We start from the raw sequence: 18,815 nt of genomic DNA on the forward strand, positions 1-18,815 counted from the left end.
GGCAATGGGCAGAAGAGGAGCCGGAGAGAAGAGAAAGAAAAAAGTGAACATGAAATACAATTTGTAACGCGATCCTTAGTTGGCCAATTAGTGTAAAGAAATAATAAATATTCGTTTATTGTACACAATCATGATTTCGACTTTGTAGCAATTCTCAGACCAATTGTCTTCCCACCACGAGAAACCACACGGGCAGCGCTTCCTCCTAGGCCGACTTCGACCAAAGATGCTTATTGAACAAATAGTAAATCGATACCAAACTCGAGCCAGTGGCGCCAGACAAGGCCCAAGCGAAGTAAAATATGGCGCCACGGCTCCCTTGCCACTCACTGATCGCTTGTCAATCTACTCACCCATTATCAGTGGTTCCAATACAGTATTGATATCGAAGGGTAGACTGCTATGTCCAGCTGGACGGTAGCTTACACAGATGATCTTTCCTTTGTGTGGAACAACAGTCATATTAAATTTTTTGAAAGAAATTTACGCCATTTTATTGTTAATTATTCGTTTATTGTACACAGTCATGGTTTAGGTTTTGTAGCAGTTCTTAAGTGCACGTTAAAACGTCAAAATATGTCTGTCCTGTCTGTGACATGTCATCGTCGAGAATATATGTTTCTGGTCTTTTCGACGATGACAGGTCACAGACAGATCAGACATGCTTTGACGTTTTAACGTGCACTTGGGAACTGCTACAAAACCGAAACTATGATTGTGTGCAATAAACGAATAATTAACAATAAAATGGCGGTAATTTCTTTCAAAAAATTTAATATGACTGTTGTTCCACACAAAGGAAAGATCATCTGTGTAAGCTACCGTCCAGCTGGACATAGCAGTCTACCCTTAGATATTAATACTGTATTGGAACCGCTGATGATGGGTGAGTAGATTGACAAGCGATCAGTTAGTGGCAAGAGAGCCGTGGCGCCATATTTTACTTCGCTTGGGCCTTGTCTGGCGCCACTGGCTCGAGTTTGGTATCGATTTACTATTTGTTCAGTAAGCAGCTTTGGTCGAAGTCGGCCTAGGAGGAAGTGCTGCCCGTGTGGTTTCTCGTGGTGGGAAGACAGTTGGTCTGAGACAGGGGAGTTGCACGGTTAGAGGCGAGTTGTTTGTGAGCTGAGTTGCGCTGTTTGAGCCAAACTGGTCTGCGGAAGCCGCATCCGTCCGACACAGGAAATTGGCTGTTGGACGGGTGGTGAGTCGGGCGTCTCGGTCGGTTGGTAGGGTCTGCCTTCGTCGCATCCGCCAGCCAGTGCGGGCCTCTGGCTGTGGAAAGGGTCAACTTTGTGGCCGTCCGATCGTTGGTTAGTGACACGGAAATTCGTCGGGTTGTATGCACTGCCGCTTCACGTTGCTCGCAGCCTGGTTCATCTGCTTCACCATGGACCGATCTGCCGGATACACCAATTTAAAAATTACCATCTCAAGGCCCCTCTTGGATCCATGCAGCGCCGTCACCTTAAACAAGATAAATATTAAGTGTGACTTTGTTTGACTACAGTAGTCTGAAAAGAGTAACCTTATAGTCATAATGCTCTAATCCGTGGCCTTAAGATTTACATTGCAAATTTCACGTGCACTTTTGCGTAACTGCCCCTGGTATTATTATTAAAAGTATGTTACATTTCTTTTAAAATGTGGCATTAATATTTAATTTGCAGTATTTATTTATTTGATTTTAAGTTAAAATTTAACTTGTCAATAAATTGTTATTTGCATGAAATAATAACCAGTTGATTTTTGGGCCTCGTCCTTCCCGTTTTCCTTAACTCCCGATTGTCCGGTTCAGCAAGCGAGTATTATTTTATCCAAATTTAATCAATGCTGTTTGTCATGACTTTTAATAAATACATCTGAGGAGTTGAGCAACAGTTCCTTAAAAGTTAAATGAGTCTCCAAAATGCGTGTATAAAATTCCGATGTGTGGAGATTTAGCAGTTTTGCAGTGATATTTTCAATTTATCACATTCTTCAAAACCATTAAACTGAAGGCAGTTTTTCTTATCTCAGAACACATGACGATCGCTGGGGGCCAAGTGAATATCGTAAGTAAAATGATCATATATCTCCCATACACATCTTTATTTGCTTACTTAGTGATCATGATTATTTTTGTCACCCATTGCGCATAAAGATCCAATAGCTATCAGTTCCAGTTACGGTTCTCAGCAACGTTGTCCTAAAAAGCTGAAAAATGCTGGCAAAGAATGGATTATTGTAAATCAAGGATTTGTTTTGCTTTTGCTTTTACCCGAATAATGAGATGGTCAATTTGGTCAACAATATAACGGCCTTTGTAAGTTCAGGACACCATTGCGTCATTCATATTTCATACAATATGGTCGGCTCTTATGTTTCACACAGTTGACACTGAAATTCAGCAGTATCATTTCATCTAGAAATCCAACTACGAAACGGAATAAAACAACTGGTGGAATTCGTTAGCACCTAACATGCTATCTTGTGGTGTAAACGAATTAATTATAACATGAAGATTAGATTCCCTACATATCAGTTAACGCTGCTATACGCACGAGGATTAGTCAGTGTTACCAACCGACTTTTGTTCATGATCATCCGTTAATTTTAAACAGTAATTCGAAATATATACTAGTTTCTGTGTAAATCTGAGCATTGATTAACGGAGTATATCGTTCGCAAAGCACAATGCTGATAACGGTGAGAAAATCAGAGAACTGAGGATAACAAGGTGATCCGCATTAGCATCAAAAAAAGCTTGTGTTTGATGCTGATCTAAGGCGAGTCTTTCTGCATGTGAAACAGTATCTGAATTACCTCTAAATCGAGAAACGATAGACTTTCGTCATCTCTGATGAAGGAACATCTCGAAAATATGTTTCCCATAAGTCATTTCTAACAAATAACTGTAAATCGATGGATCGAACATCCATTGCATGTGAGTTAAATGGGCGTTACGCCACATTAAATTAGAATTTCTGGAATAATACTGGAAAGAAATAGCTTTCGCTACGGGAGAGGCGGAGTTATAAAGAATATGGAAGAGGGAAAAGACAGAACGCGGCATCAATAACGCTATCTACAACAGGCGAGGCTGCGGAATTGTTCAGAATCTTACGATGGAAGGTGATTTGTAGCCTATATGGCAAACAGTTTTACGTCCTGAGCTGAAATATACGTATAGCTCATTCACTGATGGATGTACAGCACACATCATTATAGTATTCATCTTTTGGATCTGCTACTCTCGTCCTTTCTTTTTCTGCATTTGCAGTTAAATTATAGGATATGGGTTCCGCCTTTTTACAAACACACTACTTTTTCTTTTTACCCAAACATGTTTCAGCACCTCTGTGCCATCATCAGTAGGTTTTTTGATTACTGAAAAACTGTAAAAAGTGAAAATATTTTAGGTTATAATTGATTTAAAAAGTGAGGACTAAAGGAAGTTTTTGTTTGTTTTACTTCTTATCGTCACTTTAAATTATGTGGTTTTGCAGGACCAACTCTATAGTGTCCTCCACTGACAGCTTGTCAGCTGCAAACCAAACGATGTAAATGTGAAGTTCACCTGCCATTTAACCTATCCCTTGATTTTTAAAAACGTAATTTCTGGCGTGTCAAAATGTTTTGTCTGTATATTTGTTACTACTCTCTTCTTGTTGTGATTGTTCGTCTTTTGGATACCGAGGACACAGCACACGCATATTAATGTAAGTTATTTCTTCATAAACGCCTTTTTAGTTTGCAAGATGCGGTGAGTACTACGTTGTTTCCCTGTTGGCGTTCATTTGTTCTCGAGAGAGAGAAATAGTAAACAAAATTCTAATTCGGCGCCAAACACTATATTGAAAAACGAATAATTTTTTTCAAAGGTATGTTTGTTTCGGTTAACAACAGAGAATCACATTCTTTCTCCCAATCGCAGGAATGGTGAAATATAACAGTAACAATCATTTGTAAGTTTTTCAGTTTATACAAAACGATCGTTTATGTTCATTGTCCCGTTAACATCGAGGTCATTGGACGTGAATTGGGCATGCACTGATCTTTAGTCAGTTCGACTTCGAGTATGTGAAGAATTTCGCTTGCGGTGCGTTCTAATTGTCTTTTGACGAAACACATTTTTTAATTGGTAAATATCATTCCTTACGTACGCATGGGGAAAGAAGAAACGCAGATATTTTTTAACAGATTATAGAAATAAAGGGGTTTGAAATTCATTTAAGGAAATGAATTTTGGGTACTATTACCACTTCATTGAATGACTGTTAATGAGCTAATTCACAGGTTTCTTAACACGCCTCTCATTGCTAGTTGTAGCTACTGCGTGTTATCCGTTTTACCTTATTTCTATTTTTAGTGATTTTTATTGTTTTAATTATTTATGACTGTTGATTAAAGTTTGTGCCATCAAATTTACATGTTAGGATAGTAAGATTTTTGTAGACAGATTATGGGAAAAGTAACTTATCTGTAACTCTGTGTTGTTAGTCGGTGGATCACAAAGCCTCTGAAGTTGACTCCACGTATGTATGGTGATTCCGTGATGATCTTATGAACTTTCAGGGATGGTGGACATGGGTGAACCTATAAATTTGAGGTAAGGGATCCCGGTCCGGAAACGACCCATTTGAAAATTATAAGCGAAAATCGTTTTGATACCACTAACGGTGGAATAAATGGATCTGTATCGTTGTTGCTGACATCGTACGGTAGGCAACTTTCAGTGGTGGTAGCATGATGATGTCTTGTAGCATGATGATGTCTTGTAGCATGATGATGTCTTCTAAAAATTACCTCTAAAATTCATACCTTAAGAACTATGAGCACCTGTTCGTGTTCGGTATTGTGAAAAATATTTCTACTACTGCAGCTATTTGGCTTCCACATTTTTGGAGGAAGTAACATGAATCAAAACAAGGAAAAAGTCCAGTAAACATGGGCTCTAAAGTGCGTACCTTAAGAGTTATGCGCACTTGTCCTTATTCCCTGCTGTGAAACATGTTTCTTCTACTAACAAGTGCTCATATTTACTGGACATTTTTCTGTTTTGGTCTATACTACCTCCCCCAAAAATATTGAAACCAAAGAGCGTGCAGTAGAAGAGATGTGTCTCATTGTATCGAAGATAAACAAGTGCTCACAGCTCTTAATGTATGCGCTTTAGAGCCCAAGTGTACCAAACTTTTGTTTTGGTGCATGCTACCACCTCTGAAAGTTGCCTATCCTACAATTTTAGCAACCACAGTACAGGTCCATGTATTCCACCGTCAGAGGTATCAGAACAATTTTCGCTTATAAATTTCGACTGGGTCGTTTCCGGACCAAGGTCCCTTATCTCAAATTGATGCATTTACTCTTTTGCTTTGTAACATCATCACGGAATGAGCCTGTGTAATTGTGGCCATTTGAGTTAGCGGGGTCATAATCGATGCCTTAATGACATTAATATGTTCGTGGAGGTATATTCCGTCTTCGCAACTAAATAAAAGGCAGTTTCTATTTTGCCATACGTGTTTCGCCTCTTTTATTTATGAAGCATCTTCAGTGTCCAGTAAAACATGTTCGTTTTTATGCATGTAATAAATGCATTATGTACTAGTTACAAATATGTTATTATGTTGTTTTCTCATGTTTTTCTCTAAAGTTTTGTGGGGTTAAATTATCGATTGGTATTACTTACGATTTCCAATGTTGCTAGACCATGTTTGTGGTCCGGGAGATGTGTTCACTCGGTGCCCATACTCCAGATGGCCGATTTCATGCTATTTTTCACGCACATTTATTACGACACTTCACTTGTACTTTTCATGCTGTACTCAACCATACTTTTTTTACAATGTGTAATGTTGTCAACTGTCGCTGTGTTTTTATCTTTTGTATTTTGTTTGTGTTGCGTCTGCGGTTTGATATTTTCATTTGTTTCTGTGTGTGTGTGTGCGTGTGTGTGTGTGTGTGAGAGAGAGAGAGAAAGAAGGGAGAAAGAGGCAGTTGAAGATTCATTAAGTATTTATTCTAATTATGTTTCACATTTCTGTTTGTTATTACTTTAGTGGCTAACTTGATCAGTGAGTTAGTGCTTGTATTGATTTGATCATTCATTACTTTGTTTTCCATTTCAGGGGCTCTTCATATATGAGAGTTTTTCTGCAATACCAGGAGTTTTAGAGTGAATAATTACAGAAAGAGGTCCTGACATTAAACTTTCATGTCAGAAGAGCCTTTGGAATAAAAAGGAAAGTAATTAATGACCTCACTCACTGATCGTGTTAACCACTGAAACAATAACAAACAGAAACGTGAAACATATCCAGGATAAATAATCACTGAATCTTCCTCTCGCTGTTTCTTTCTCTCTCTCTCTCTCTCTCTCTCTCTCTCTCTCTCTCTCTCTCTCTCACTTTCTCTCTCTCTCTCTCTCTCATACACACACACACACATAGACAAATATCCACTCACATACTGACTAACACGTTCACACAAAGAAGATGGGCATTCTCACAAGGAATGCATAATAAAACACATAAAGACACACACACACACACACACACACACACACACACACACACACACACACACACACACATGCACAAGTGAAAATATCAGACGACACACACAACAGAAATAAACAGCGTAAGATAAACACACAGTGACGGTTGTCAAGACTACTCACAGTAAACATACACGTGTTGGACACACAGTGGAAAGTACAAGTGAAGTGTTGTAATAAATGTGTGTGAAAAACGCCGGAAATCGGCCTTATGAAGCATGGGGGCCGAATGAACACATCTCCAGGACCACACACATGGGCTAGCAACATTTGAAATCGTAATTAACACAAAAAGATAATTTAACCTCACGAAGCTTGAGCTACAAAAGTTGTTTGTAACCTGAATAACAAGAACGTACCGTGAGAAAACGTAACAAAGGAACATGTTTGTAACTATTCCATAATGAATATTAGGTACATAAAAACAAACATGTATTACAGGCACTGAAGATGCTTCATAAATAAAAGAAGCTAAACGCTTATGGCAGGAAACAAACTGCCTTTAATTTAGTTAAAAGACGGGACATACCTAAATGAATTTTAAAGCAACCAAGGAACGACGGAAAACGACAGAATGACTTTAATATTTGCGTAGTTTAGCATACGGTACAAGTGGCGTTCGGCTGAAATCGGTCGATTTGATTGTGGTTGACAGACTAAACTTTAGCGTAGCCCAAAGCTCTTGGTTAAGATGATAAGTTATAATCTGGTGGTGATTTGACGAAGTAAACGAATATCAATGCCAAATAAATGTTGTGAAACAGATCGATCTGCACCGTTGCCTAATGTTTAGCCGGCCGAAGTGGCCGTGCGGTTAAAGGCGCTGCAGCCTGGAACCGCAAGACCGCTACGGTCGCAGGTTCGAATCCTGCCTCGGGCATGGATGTTTGTGATGTCACTAGGTTAGTTAGGTTTAACTAGTTCTAAGTTCTAGAGGACTAATGACCTCAGCAGTTGAGTCCCATAGTGCTCAGAACCATTTGAACCATTTGAACCTAATGTTTACATTAGTGGCTTCTTTAATCAGTCAATTTCATCCGCATGCCAGTTGCACCATAATCATTTTAGATGATGGTTTTGGGAGGCAGGAGGTCTACGTTACATGACTGTAGTCTGTAATGACATGAGTTTTTTAATTAATTTATTAATTTGTAACTTTATATTCGTTTTGAGGCAGAGTGGATCAAGCACGGGTTTATGTTATATCCATTTGCCTTGTAGCGGCCGGTAGTGGCCGTGCGGTTCTAGGCGCTACAGTCCGGAACCGCGGGACTGCTACGGTCGCAGGTTCGAATCCTGCCTCGGGCATGGATGTGTGTGATGTCCTTAGGTTAGTTAGGTTTAAGTAGTTCTAAGTTCTAGGGGACTGATGACCTAAGATGTCAAGTCCCATAGTGCTCAGAGCCATTTGAACCATTTTTTGTCTTATATCCAGATAGTTAGCTGATGTGTAATTTGTATTGTTCATTGTTGATGAATGTGAAACAAAATAAATGTTGATGTCATGTGATTCTGATGTCATGTGATACTGTTTAAACTGATGAATCCTTTTAGTGACTCACCATCCTTTTGTGGAAGTGCCACGTGTCGGTAGGTAGGAATGGGAAAAACGGACTGATTAAAAACGATACCGGTATTTTAATTCTGAATAACAGGTTTTTTTAGGTGCTTCAGTCTGGAACCGCGCGACCGCTACGGTCGCAGGTTCGAATCCTGCCTCGGGTATGGATATGTGTGATGTCCTTAGGTTAGTTAGGTTGAACTAGTTCTAAGTTCTAGGGGACTGATGACCGTAGATGTTAAGTCCCATAGTGCTCAGAGCAATTTGAACTATTTAACCTATATTTTTCGGTCTTAGTTTGTTTTCGGGTATAACAAGTCTTTTTTATGTTTTACTAAAGCTGGGTAAAAAACCGTTATCAATCAATTTCTCATAGTAACGGTGCAAAATTTTGTGGTTTTCAAATTAAACTTTTTTAAAAAAAAGAAGTAACGTTTATCCGTAAAATTTACGTTTCTTTGAATTACTGCGATAGTATAGAAAATGGGAATAACGAACACAGCTACTCAATAACAACGCCGACAGAAACGAACAAGAAACACATGGCGTAAGAATCTTGGTACAGCACAACTGAGACAAAATGTATCTGTTGTCCATTACTAACGAGAAGCAGTATCCCTTTCGTTTTTTTGGGAGCGGTATAGACAACTAGGCTTGTCATTTGTTGCCCAGAAATGTTTATCGTTGGAAGGAGGTTCTGCGGCTTCTGAATTAATGGCATTGCCTATAAATGATATTCCTTCTCATGAAACGAGTCGACTTACTGTTCTACAGGTTAGACGAGGGCAGGCTGAAAAGTGATGCCTCCGAATATTTTAGTGAAAAGTATGGAAGGTATTTGAGAAAACACTTTATTAGGATTCTACACCTTCACTGTTCATGTCTACATTTCATTTCTCAGCATAGTCACCCAGGCGACGAACAAATTTCTCCTACCGGGAGATCAGTTTGTTGATACCGTCACTGTAGGATGTTTGACTTTGTTGACGGAGCCACAACTCACGTCTGACAGCACAGCATTATCACTGTCAAAGTCCTCTAAGATGTTCTTTAAGTTTCCGCAACAGATGAAAATCAGAGGCGCTCAAGTTGGGACTTCATGGAGGGTGATCGATGACAGTGAAAGCAAGATGCTGGATTGCATCAGATATCGCAGCGCTCGTGTGTGGTCTGACATTGTCGCTCTGAAGGAGAGGGTGCCCCACGTGTGGATCAACTCTTTGAGTTCTAAATTAGATTACAGCACACTGTTACTCACGCACCGACGTAGTTACGTTACACATCGCCATGTTATATACTACCAGTCGGAGCTCCCTAGTGGCAGGCTTGAGTCAGCGAAACGGAAAAGTCAACCGAGTAACATGCATGAGATGTAATACATCTGCCGCTATTGAGGACAGAATAAAAAAATTCGGAGGCATTACTTTTCAGCACACTCTCGTAGAATTTGACAATAAATATTGGACAATAGACAAACCCTAACAGTAAAAAGGCATTTTCCATTTTCCGTAAAACGGGGAGTACTTCATGCCCACCCCAAAAAATTTAAAAAACTCGAAATTCGTTAACTGTTGTTGAATTATGGTAACAACACACTCTTTAAAGATGTGCTCATGTGTCGGTATAGCCCAGAATCTGGAAATACCCTTCAGCTTACTTTTAGCAACAACACCGTCCGAACAGGCATGGAAAGCCCAACGCTACCGACCGACTTTAGGACAACCACCAAAAACAATGTAAGAGGTGCCAGTTTCGTTCATTGTTTTTGACTTTTATTCTCATAATGTTGGTGTGTAAGTAAGTCCCCGAACCTGGGAACATTGAATACGACATTCACTGAGGAAAGTGACATCTACTACTAAGACTTAAATTTCCGGGTTAAGATTATCTGAAAAAATTAAATTATTTATGGAATCTAGTAGAAGAATTCATTAAAAATAATAAATATCTTTTCAGAATTTTAAAACAGAAAATAATTGACTGGATTAAAATATTTTCGAGAGTTGGGTATAAAGTACCTCCCCCTGGAAATGCGAAGGTTAATTCATTATTAAAATTTAACTGTTGCCAAGAAATTGTTCCTGGTAAATGACCTATTTTTTGTAACATCAAAATGGTCACCTAAAATTTTTGAAGAGCATTTTTCTGTTTCTCTTCAAGAAATTAATTGTATTCAAATCCCTGTTAAATGTAAATAAATATATTTGACCATAAAACTTTTTTCATTCAGAATAACTAAAGAAAAGAAACGCTAAAAATTTTACGACAAAAGCTTGTAATTTGTTTGTCATTTGTGAGAAATAACAAAAGAAAAATAATTAAAGCAACAACAATAAATTAAAAACTAAACAAATCATTCATTGTTTATAATGAAAGCAGAAAATAGCCCTATCTTTCCTATATCTAGATAGTACGACCTGTTCCTTATTCTATTCGTAGCGCTTGGAAACGGACAACAAAAAATGAAAAATAGAGTCCTCCAATCGTAGATTCCATCCTTTAGCACTGACTATTCGTAATTGCCAAACATATGTATGATCCCTCCATTACAACATGATTTTTGAGCAAAGTTTTAAAAAATTTGCATCAATATGAGAATACTTCTGGCTTTTTTTGCAGTATTCAACCCTTTATTACTTTCCGAGTAAAGCAACAAACTTTATAATGAATTAGTTTTCTGTTGTTTAACTGTTTTTTTAATGTAATAAAATAGAACTCCTACAGTCGTCCTTGCTATGTTATTTATTTTATGGCTATCAGTTTCGATTTTTCAATACGCCATCTTTACGCCTTAACTGACGCTGAGTTGGTTAAATCCATACGCATATACGAATCATCAGTGGCTAACATCTATGAACTGGTTTTCGCAGGATACGTGTAACAACGATGTTGTTGATGATTGGAGACAAAACATGGTAGTTACAGCTAGTGTGCAAAAACCAGTTCATATAAGTTGGTCATTGATGAACCGCCATAAGGCCTAAAGATGATGCACTGAAGCACCGAAAGTGAGAGACATATTATAAAACATCGTAAGGACGGTTGTAGGTGTTCCGCTTTATTACACAAGCGAGCGGCCGATGTCCCTCAGACCGCCAGTCACTAGGATGGACATACAAAAAATTTTATTCATAGTTTCGATTCTAGGTATTTCCAAATGTACACTATGTGATCAAAAGTATCCGGACACCTGGCTAAAAATGACTCACGAATTCGTGCAGCCCTCCATCGGTAATGCTGGAATTTAATATGGTGTAGGCCCATCCTTAGCCTTGATGACAGCTTTCACTTTCGCAGGCATACGTTCAGTCATGTGCTGGATGGTTTCTTGGGGAACGGCAGCCCATTCTTCAAGGAGTACTACATTGAGGAGAGGTATCGATATCGCTCGCAAAGGTGTTCTATAGGATTCAGTTCAGGACTCTGGAGGCCAATCCATTACAGGGATGCTGTTGTCGTGTAACCACTCCGCTACAGGCCATGCATTATTAACATGTGCTCGATCATGTTGAAAGATGCAATAGCTATCCCTGAATTGCTCTTCAACATTGGGAAGCAAGAAGGTGCTTAAAACATCAATGTAGGCCTGTGCTGTCACAGTGCCACGCAAAACAACAAGGGATGCAAGCCTCCTCCACGAAAGACACGACCACACCATAACACCACCGCCTCAGAATCTTACTGTTGGCACTACACACTCTGGCAGGTGACGTTCACCAGGCACTCGCCATACCCACACCCTTACCATCAGATCGCCACATTGTGTACCGTGAATCGCCACACCACACAACGCTTTTCCACTGTTCAATCGTCCAATGTTTACGCTCATTACATCAAGCGAGACGTCGTTTGGCATTTACCGGCGTGATGTGAGGCTTATGAGCAGTCGCTCGACCATGAAATCCAAGTTTTCTCACCTCCTGCCTAACTGTCATAGTACTTGCAGTGGATCCTGATGCAGTTTTTAATTTCTGCGTGATGGTCTATATAGACGACTGCCTATAGCACGTTACGACACTCTTCAACTGTCGGCGGTCTCTGTCAGTCAACAGACGAGGTCGGCCTGTACGTTTTTGTGCTGTACGTGCTCCTTCACGTTTCCACTTCAACAACACATCGGAAACAGTGGCCCTAGGGATGTTTAGGAGACTGCAAACCTCGCGTACAGACGTCTGACACAAGTGACACCCAATCACCTGACCACGTTCAAAGTCCGTTAGTTCCACGGAGCACCCCATTCTGCTCTCCCACGATGTCTAATGACTACTGAGGCCGCTGATGTGGAGTACCTGGCATTAGGTGGCAGCACAATGTTTCTAATATGTAAAACGTTTATTTCTGGGAGCGTCCGGATACATTTGACCACATAGCGTATTTCCAAACGTGTAGATACAACGGGAATCATACAGCCAAGCAGTTGCACAGTCAAAGGTTATTTAAACTTTTACCTGGGTTTCTTCCTCAGAAGAAGTAATAAAACCCAAAAATATGATACATTACAACCAGTACATGGAAGTCTTGCGCACAGCAAAGAGAAACGTAAAAAATGAGATACAATATAAAATTAACTCATGTATTACATGTTGTGTGAAAAAATAATCGATTTAAGAGCTGAGGTCATCAGTCCCCTAGAATATAGAACTACTTAGACCTAACTAACCTAAGGACATCACACACATCCATGCCCGAGGCAGGATTCGAACCTGCGACCGTAGCGGTCGCCGTACGAACTGAACAGGTAGGAAATCCACAGACCATCACTCACGCGGAAAAAAATGCTGAACAGGAAAACATCGGCGGCCATTATGACAAAAGTGTTACATATTTCCTCCTGTTCAAACAGAAGAGTTACTTTTTCATTATCAGGCGTACCGTAGTGATTTCACATGGTCTCGTGTGGCTTAGAAAACCGGCACTAACGGTTTCAGAACGGTGCGCAATCCATTTACCCTCCGCCCCCTCCCCCAGTTCCTGGCGTCTGGTCATTATCTTGATGTATAAGCGTTGACAAGTTGCCAGCATCGCGTCGTACTTTGGTTTGATGATATCATGACACCATACTGCACCAGAGTGCTCAATCCGGTAATGTGGCAGTGATGTCGCTCCTACATAATTCATTGTTTATCATGATTTCTGTTTATAGCTCAGAGAAACATATGGCACTACATATCCTTACGTCGAATATCTAGTTCAAGGCCCCTAATCGACTGACTTCTTTATTGTTCATTCCATACTTCCTGCAGTCCATCCCCCCGCCCCCCCTCTCTCTCTCAGATATATATATATATATATATATATATATATATATATATATATATATATATATATACTCCTGGAAATGGAAAAAAGAACACATTGACACCGGTGTGTCAGACCCACCATACTTGCTCCGGACACTGCGAGAGGGCTGTACAAGCAATGATCACGCGCACGGCACAGCGGACACACCAGGAACCGCGGTGTTGGCCGTCGAATGGCGCTAGCTGCGCAGCATTTGTGCACCGCTGCCGTCAGTGTCAGCCAGTTTGCCGTGGCATACGGAGCTCCATCGCAGTCTTTAACACTGGTAGCATGCCGCGACAGCGTGGACGTGAACCGTACGTGCAGCTGACGGACTTTGAGCGAGGGCGTATAGTGGGCATGCGGGAGGCCGGGTGGACGTACCGCCGAATTGCTCAACACGTGGGGCGTGAGGTCTCCACAGTACATCAATGTTGTCGCCAGTGGTCGGCGGAAGGTGCACGTGCCCGTCGACCTGGGACCGGACCGCAGCGACGCACGGATGCACGCCAAGACCGTAGGATCCTACGCAGTGCCGTAGGGGACCGCACCGCCACTTCCCAGCAAATTAGGGACACTGTTGCTCCTGGGGTATCGGCGAGGACCATTCGCATCCGTCTCCATGAAGCTGGGCTACGGTCCCGCACACCGTTAGGCCGTCTTCCGCTCACGCCCCAACATCGTGCAGCCCGCCTCCAGTGGTGTCGCGACAGGCGTGAATGGAGGGACGAATGGAGACGTGTCGTCTTCAGCGATGAGAGTCGCTTCTGCCTCGGTGCCAATGATGGTCGTATGCGTGTTTGGCGCCGTGCAGGTGAGCGCCACAATCAGGACTGCATACGACCGAGGCACACAAGGCCAACACCCGGCATCATGGTGTGGAGAGCGATCTCCTACACTGGCCGTACACCACTGGTGATCGTCGAGGGGACACTGAATAGTGCACGGTACATCCAAACCGTCATCGAACCCATCGTTCTACCATTCCTAGACCGGCAAGGGAACTTGCTGTTCCAACAGGACAATGCACGTCCGCATGTATCCCGTGGCACCCAACGTGCTCTAGAAGGTGTAAGTCAACTACCCTGGCCAGCAAGATCTCCGGATCTGTCCCCCATTGAGCATGTTTGGGACTGGATGAAGTGTCGTCTCACGCGGTCTGCACGTCCAGCACGAACGCTGGTCCAACTGAGGCGCCAGGTGGAAATGGCATGGCAAGCCGTTCCACAGGACTACATCCAGCATCTCTACGATCGTCTCCATGGGAGAATAGCAGCCTGCATTGCTGCGAAAGGTGGATATACACTGTACTAGTGCCGACATTGTGCATGCTCTGTTGCCTGTGTCTATGTGCCTGTGGTTTTGTCAGTGTGATCATGTGATGTATCTGACCCCAGGAATGTGTCAATAAAGTTTCCCCTTCCTGGGACAATAAATTCACGTTGTTCTTATTTCAATTTCCAGGAGTGTATATATATATATATATATATATATATATATATATATATATATATATATATTATTTCAATTTCCAGGAGTATATATATATATATATATATATATATATATATATATATATATATACCATCATTTGATGTGAGGTATGGACGTCTCGCACCAAGGACGGGAAGAAATCTGTTGCCAAATCAGTAGCTCTTTGCTTATTTTCCACCTTTCAACAGCATAGGGAAACGTTAACTACCCACCTCCCCCTCTCCCCCACAAAAAATTCACCTTCTCCAGGCCACTCTTAGCTATGTGAAGGTTATTCATGCGTTGCTGATTTCAGATTCCACGGTTTTAATAGCACCGACATCAACTGCTCTAATACTGCATTGGTTGCTTTCAAAATCAGTGTTGTGCCTAATTTTTTCTAGCCTGTTTTTGGAGGTTTGGTGTCATGTCCACGGCCTTGCCGCAGTGTTAACACGGGTTCCCGTCAGATCACCAAAGTTACGCGCTGCTGGGCTCGGCTAGGACCTGGATTGGTCACCGTCCGGGTCGCCGAGTGCTATTGTCAAGCGGAGTGCACTCAGCAACTGTGAGGCCAGTTGAGGAGCTACGTGACTGAGAAGTAGTGCCACCGGCCACGAAAACTGACAGTGGCCTGGAGAGCGATGTGCTGACCACATGCGTCTCCGTATTCGCATTTGGGCTGAGGATGACACGGCGGCCGGGCGGTACTGTTGGGCCTTACATGAAACAGTTGTCTTACATTTGTAAAATTTACTAGATCAATCTGTGCCTCTTGTCTTAGAGCTCCTTCTTCAATAATCTGCTCATGAAGTCGGCCGCACAACAGTTACTACTAACTCAGTTTCTTATCAGTGTGCTGATGGGACAGAGAGGGAGAGACAGAGGGAGAGAGAGAGAGAGAGAGAGAGGGAGAGAGGAAGGGAGGGAGGGAGGGAGGGAGGGAGGGAGGGTGGCGGGGTGAGATTGGGGGGGGGGGGAAGCGAGAGGAAGTGGAAAACGCCATGTACCCCAGAGGACAGCTCCGATGTCTGTGCCACGAGAGAGAGGGTGGTGCAGCGCATTCTTGGCGAGCAAGCTGATTAAGGTACGGCGCCAAGGACGGCCGTGATTCCGCAGACGAGCAGCGAGAAGGCCGCCCAAGCTAACGGGATGAGGGCACCATGGGGCTTCGGCCTATCGAATTACCGCAGCGGCCGCGTGAGCCTGCAGACGCCGTGCCTGCCCAGACCAAGGGGACTTCCTGCCCCAGCCTGTGTGCAGCTTCCAAGGTCTCCACCACTCTCAGACAGGGGTCAATACTGAGTGGGGTAGCGTATAAGGTTCGAAAACTGTTTTAAAAGGGGAGGCCACGACGTTCGGATGAAGGATTCACTTCGAACATTGTACGGGGAGCCACGACTTTCGGATGAAGGATTCACTTCAAACATTGTACATCTTTAGTTATCTGCTGTTGTTGTCTTCAGTCCAGAGACTGGTTTGATGCAGTTCTACATGCTACTTTATCCATTGCAAGCTTCTTCATCTACAAGTAATTACTACACCCTACATTCTTCTGAATCTGATTAATGTATTCATCTCTTGGTCTCCCTCTACGATTTTTACCCTCCACGCTGCCCTCGAGTACTAACTTGGTGATCCCTTGATGCCTCAGAATATATCCTACCAACTGATTCCTTCTGCTAGTCAAATTCTGCCACAAACTGCTCTTCTCCCTAATTCTATTCAGTATGTCCTCATTAGTTATATAATCTACCCATTTAATACTCATTTTACTAAGGTTTGAAGCTCCTCTTTTCGTTCTTCCGTGTTTGCGATTTAAAAACTGAGTTGTTTCGTAAATCAGCCTTATGCAGACACAATTAGTTTAATTTTTTTTGTATTTACCCAGAGATGTTTCGAAACCAATGTGTCATCTTCTGTGGGTCAAATGTTTATTTCTGTAAAGTACAAAATCACGTTTGTAACAATTTAACTGTTGTAGGCCTAAGAAAAAAAATATTTGTACTCAGAAATGTATTGATGCTAAAGGCCACCAGTTTGAACATTAATCACATTTGCAAAGTACATTTATTTTATCCAATTGAACTTTAAGATTTCCATTGCCAGAGATTTAACATTGTAGAACGGGAAATAAATTTTCTATGAGACTTCAAAGTGTGTATACATTATCTTGACGCACCCTGCATTTGCATTTTGGTTTAGACACTCACCATAAAATTACATCGCTAACTGAACAATCTTATTATACATCGACTTTAGTACTCGTTTTCGTCGGTTTTTTGACAGTATGTCATCTGAAAAGTAGCCGTGAAGAAAATTATTGCGTATTTGTAGAGAGCTGTTTCGAGGGTAAAGGTTATATACGTTTTTGTACTTACATTTTTCGCCCTGTTTAGTGTCCCTTGTTGGTGTCTCAATCAACTCATATTTAGTACTTTTTTTTACAGTTTTTCACAAATTTCCGCTCACTACTTCACCTCACATGCACTTACACAAAATGTGGCGAAAGCGTGATCTAGGCAGACACCTCTGACAACACAGTGGGAGGTGTTATGTTGTTGTCGTTGCTCACTTGTTTTTCGTTGGTCTTGTTTTTGTTATGGCGCTGATTTTGAATGTGTGTGTGTGTGTGTGTGTGTGTGTGTGTTTGTGTGTGTGTGTGAGAGAGAGAGGGGGGGAGGGGGGAAAGAGGGGTGAGGGGTGGGGAGGGAACCAAGAAAACAGAAGTCCTTTTTTATATAAATATAAAAGTAAATTAATTGTGTTTGCATAAGGCTGATTCCAAAACAACCCAGTTTTTAAATCGCAGACACGGAAGAATAAAAAGCGGAGCTTCAAACCATATTAAAATTATTTCAAAGCCAAGCCGGACATTCCCCGCGAAGCTCCCCAAGAAATTCAAGAGTACAACAGTACAACTGCATGAAACTCTCCTCAACATCAGGTTTAGCAAAATCTGTCTAAGTGATATCATAACGCCTGGTTTTGTAAAAGTCAAGGTAACCTGCCAGCCACCTGCAGCACAAGTAGCCAAAAGACAAGCAGAAATTAATTGATTAGGAGAAGAAATTCGTTTCCTCTATGCGAAAAAAACAGCAGCTTAATCTTCAGCTATACAAAACACACCTTGAAATAGCCAATCTCTTAAAAACACCATCCCATTTCGTTGACATAACTCAAGAAATCAGGTGTTACACAGAAACACTAATGAACAAAAAGAAAGAAACACAACATAAAAAACTGAATCTGCCACAATAGATAAAGAAGACAGATAGGGACCCAACATCAGTTCCATGTAAGACTTGTCAATTTAACTAACATAGAATGAACAAAACAAGAAAGAGAATTTCTTGAAAAGAGGTCTAAACACAACATAAACACAAACCTGTCACACAAAATCATAGAAAACCTGATCACACAAACAGAATAAATAATAAAGCAAGAAGAAAAGTTGGAGAACCCAAACTTCAATGCCAGCTTGACACAAGAACTTGTAGCAGAAGAGATAAAACACATAATAAAGGAGAACAAGACCCACATCATCTCAAAAACACAAAACAACAGAGCAAAACATATCTATAAAACTAAACAAAAAACTCCGAAAACACAATGCAATCATCACCAGAGAAACAGAATGCAATTGTACTCATGAATGAGGCAGAATACATCCAGAAAACAGAAGAATTTATAGAACAGAAGAACATCATCAATTAATCAATGATTCTACCATGAGGTACTAAAGAAACATTCAAACACTTTTAAAACCCTCAGAGGCACTCTCACGGATACTCGAGCCTCATACATGACACAAAAGAATCCCAAAGCACCTATCCTCAATATTTTATCAAATATACATAAAAATACCTGTCCAATCAGGCCCGTAATCAGTTTCAAACATGCATCATCTTCCCACATAGCTAGACACTTACATACATTACTACAGAAATTATATACTTT

The sequence above is a fragment of the Schistocerca cancellata genome, chromosome 3 (assembly GCF_023864275.1).
Source record: "Schistocerca cancellata isolate TAMUIC-IGC-003103 chromosome 3, iqSchCanc2.1, whole genome shotgun sequence".
NCBI lineage: Eukaryota > Metazoa > Arthropoda > Insecta > Orthoptera > Acrididae > Schistocerca > Schistocerca cancellata.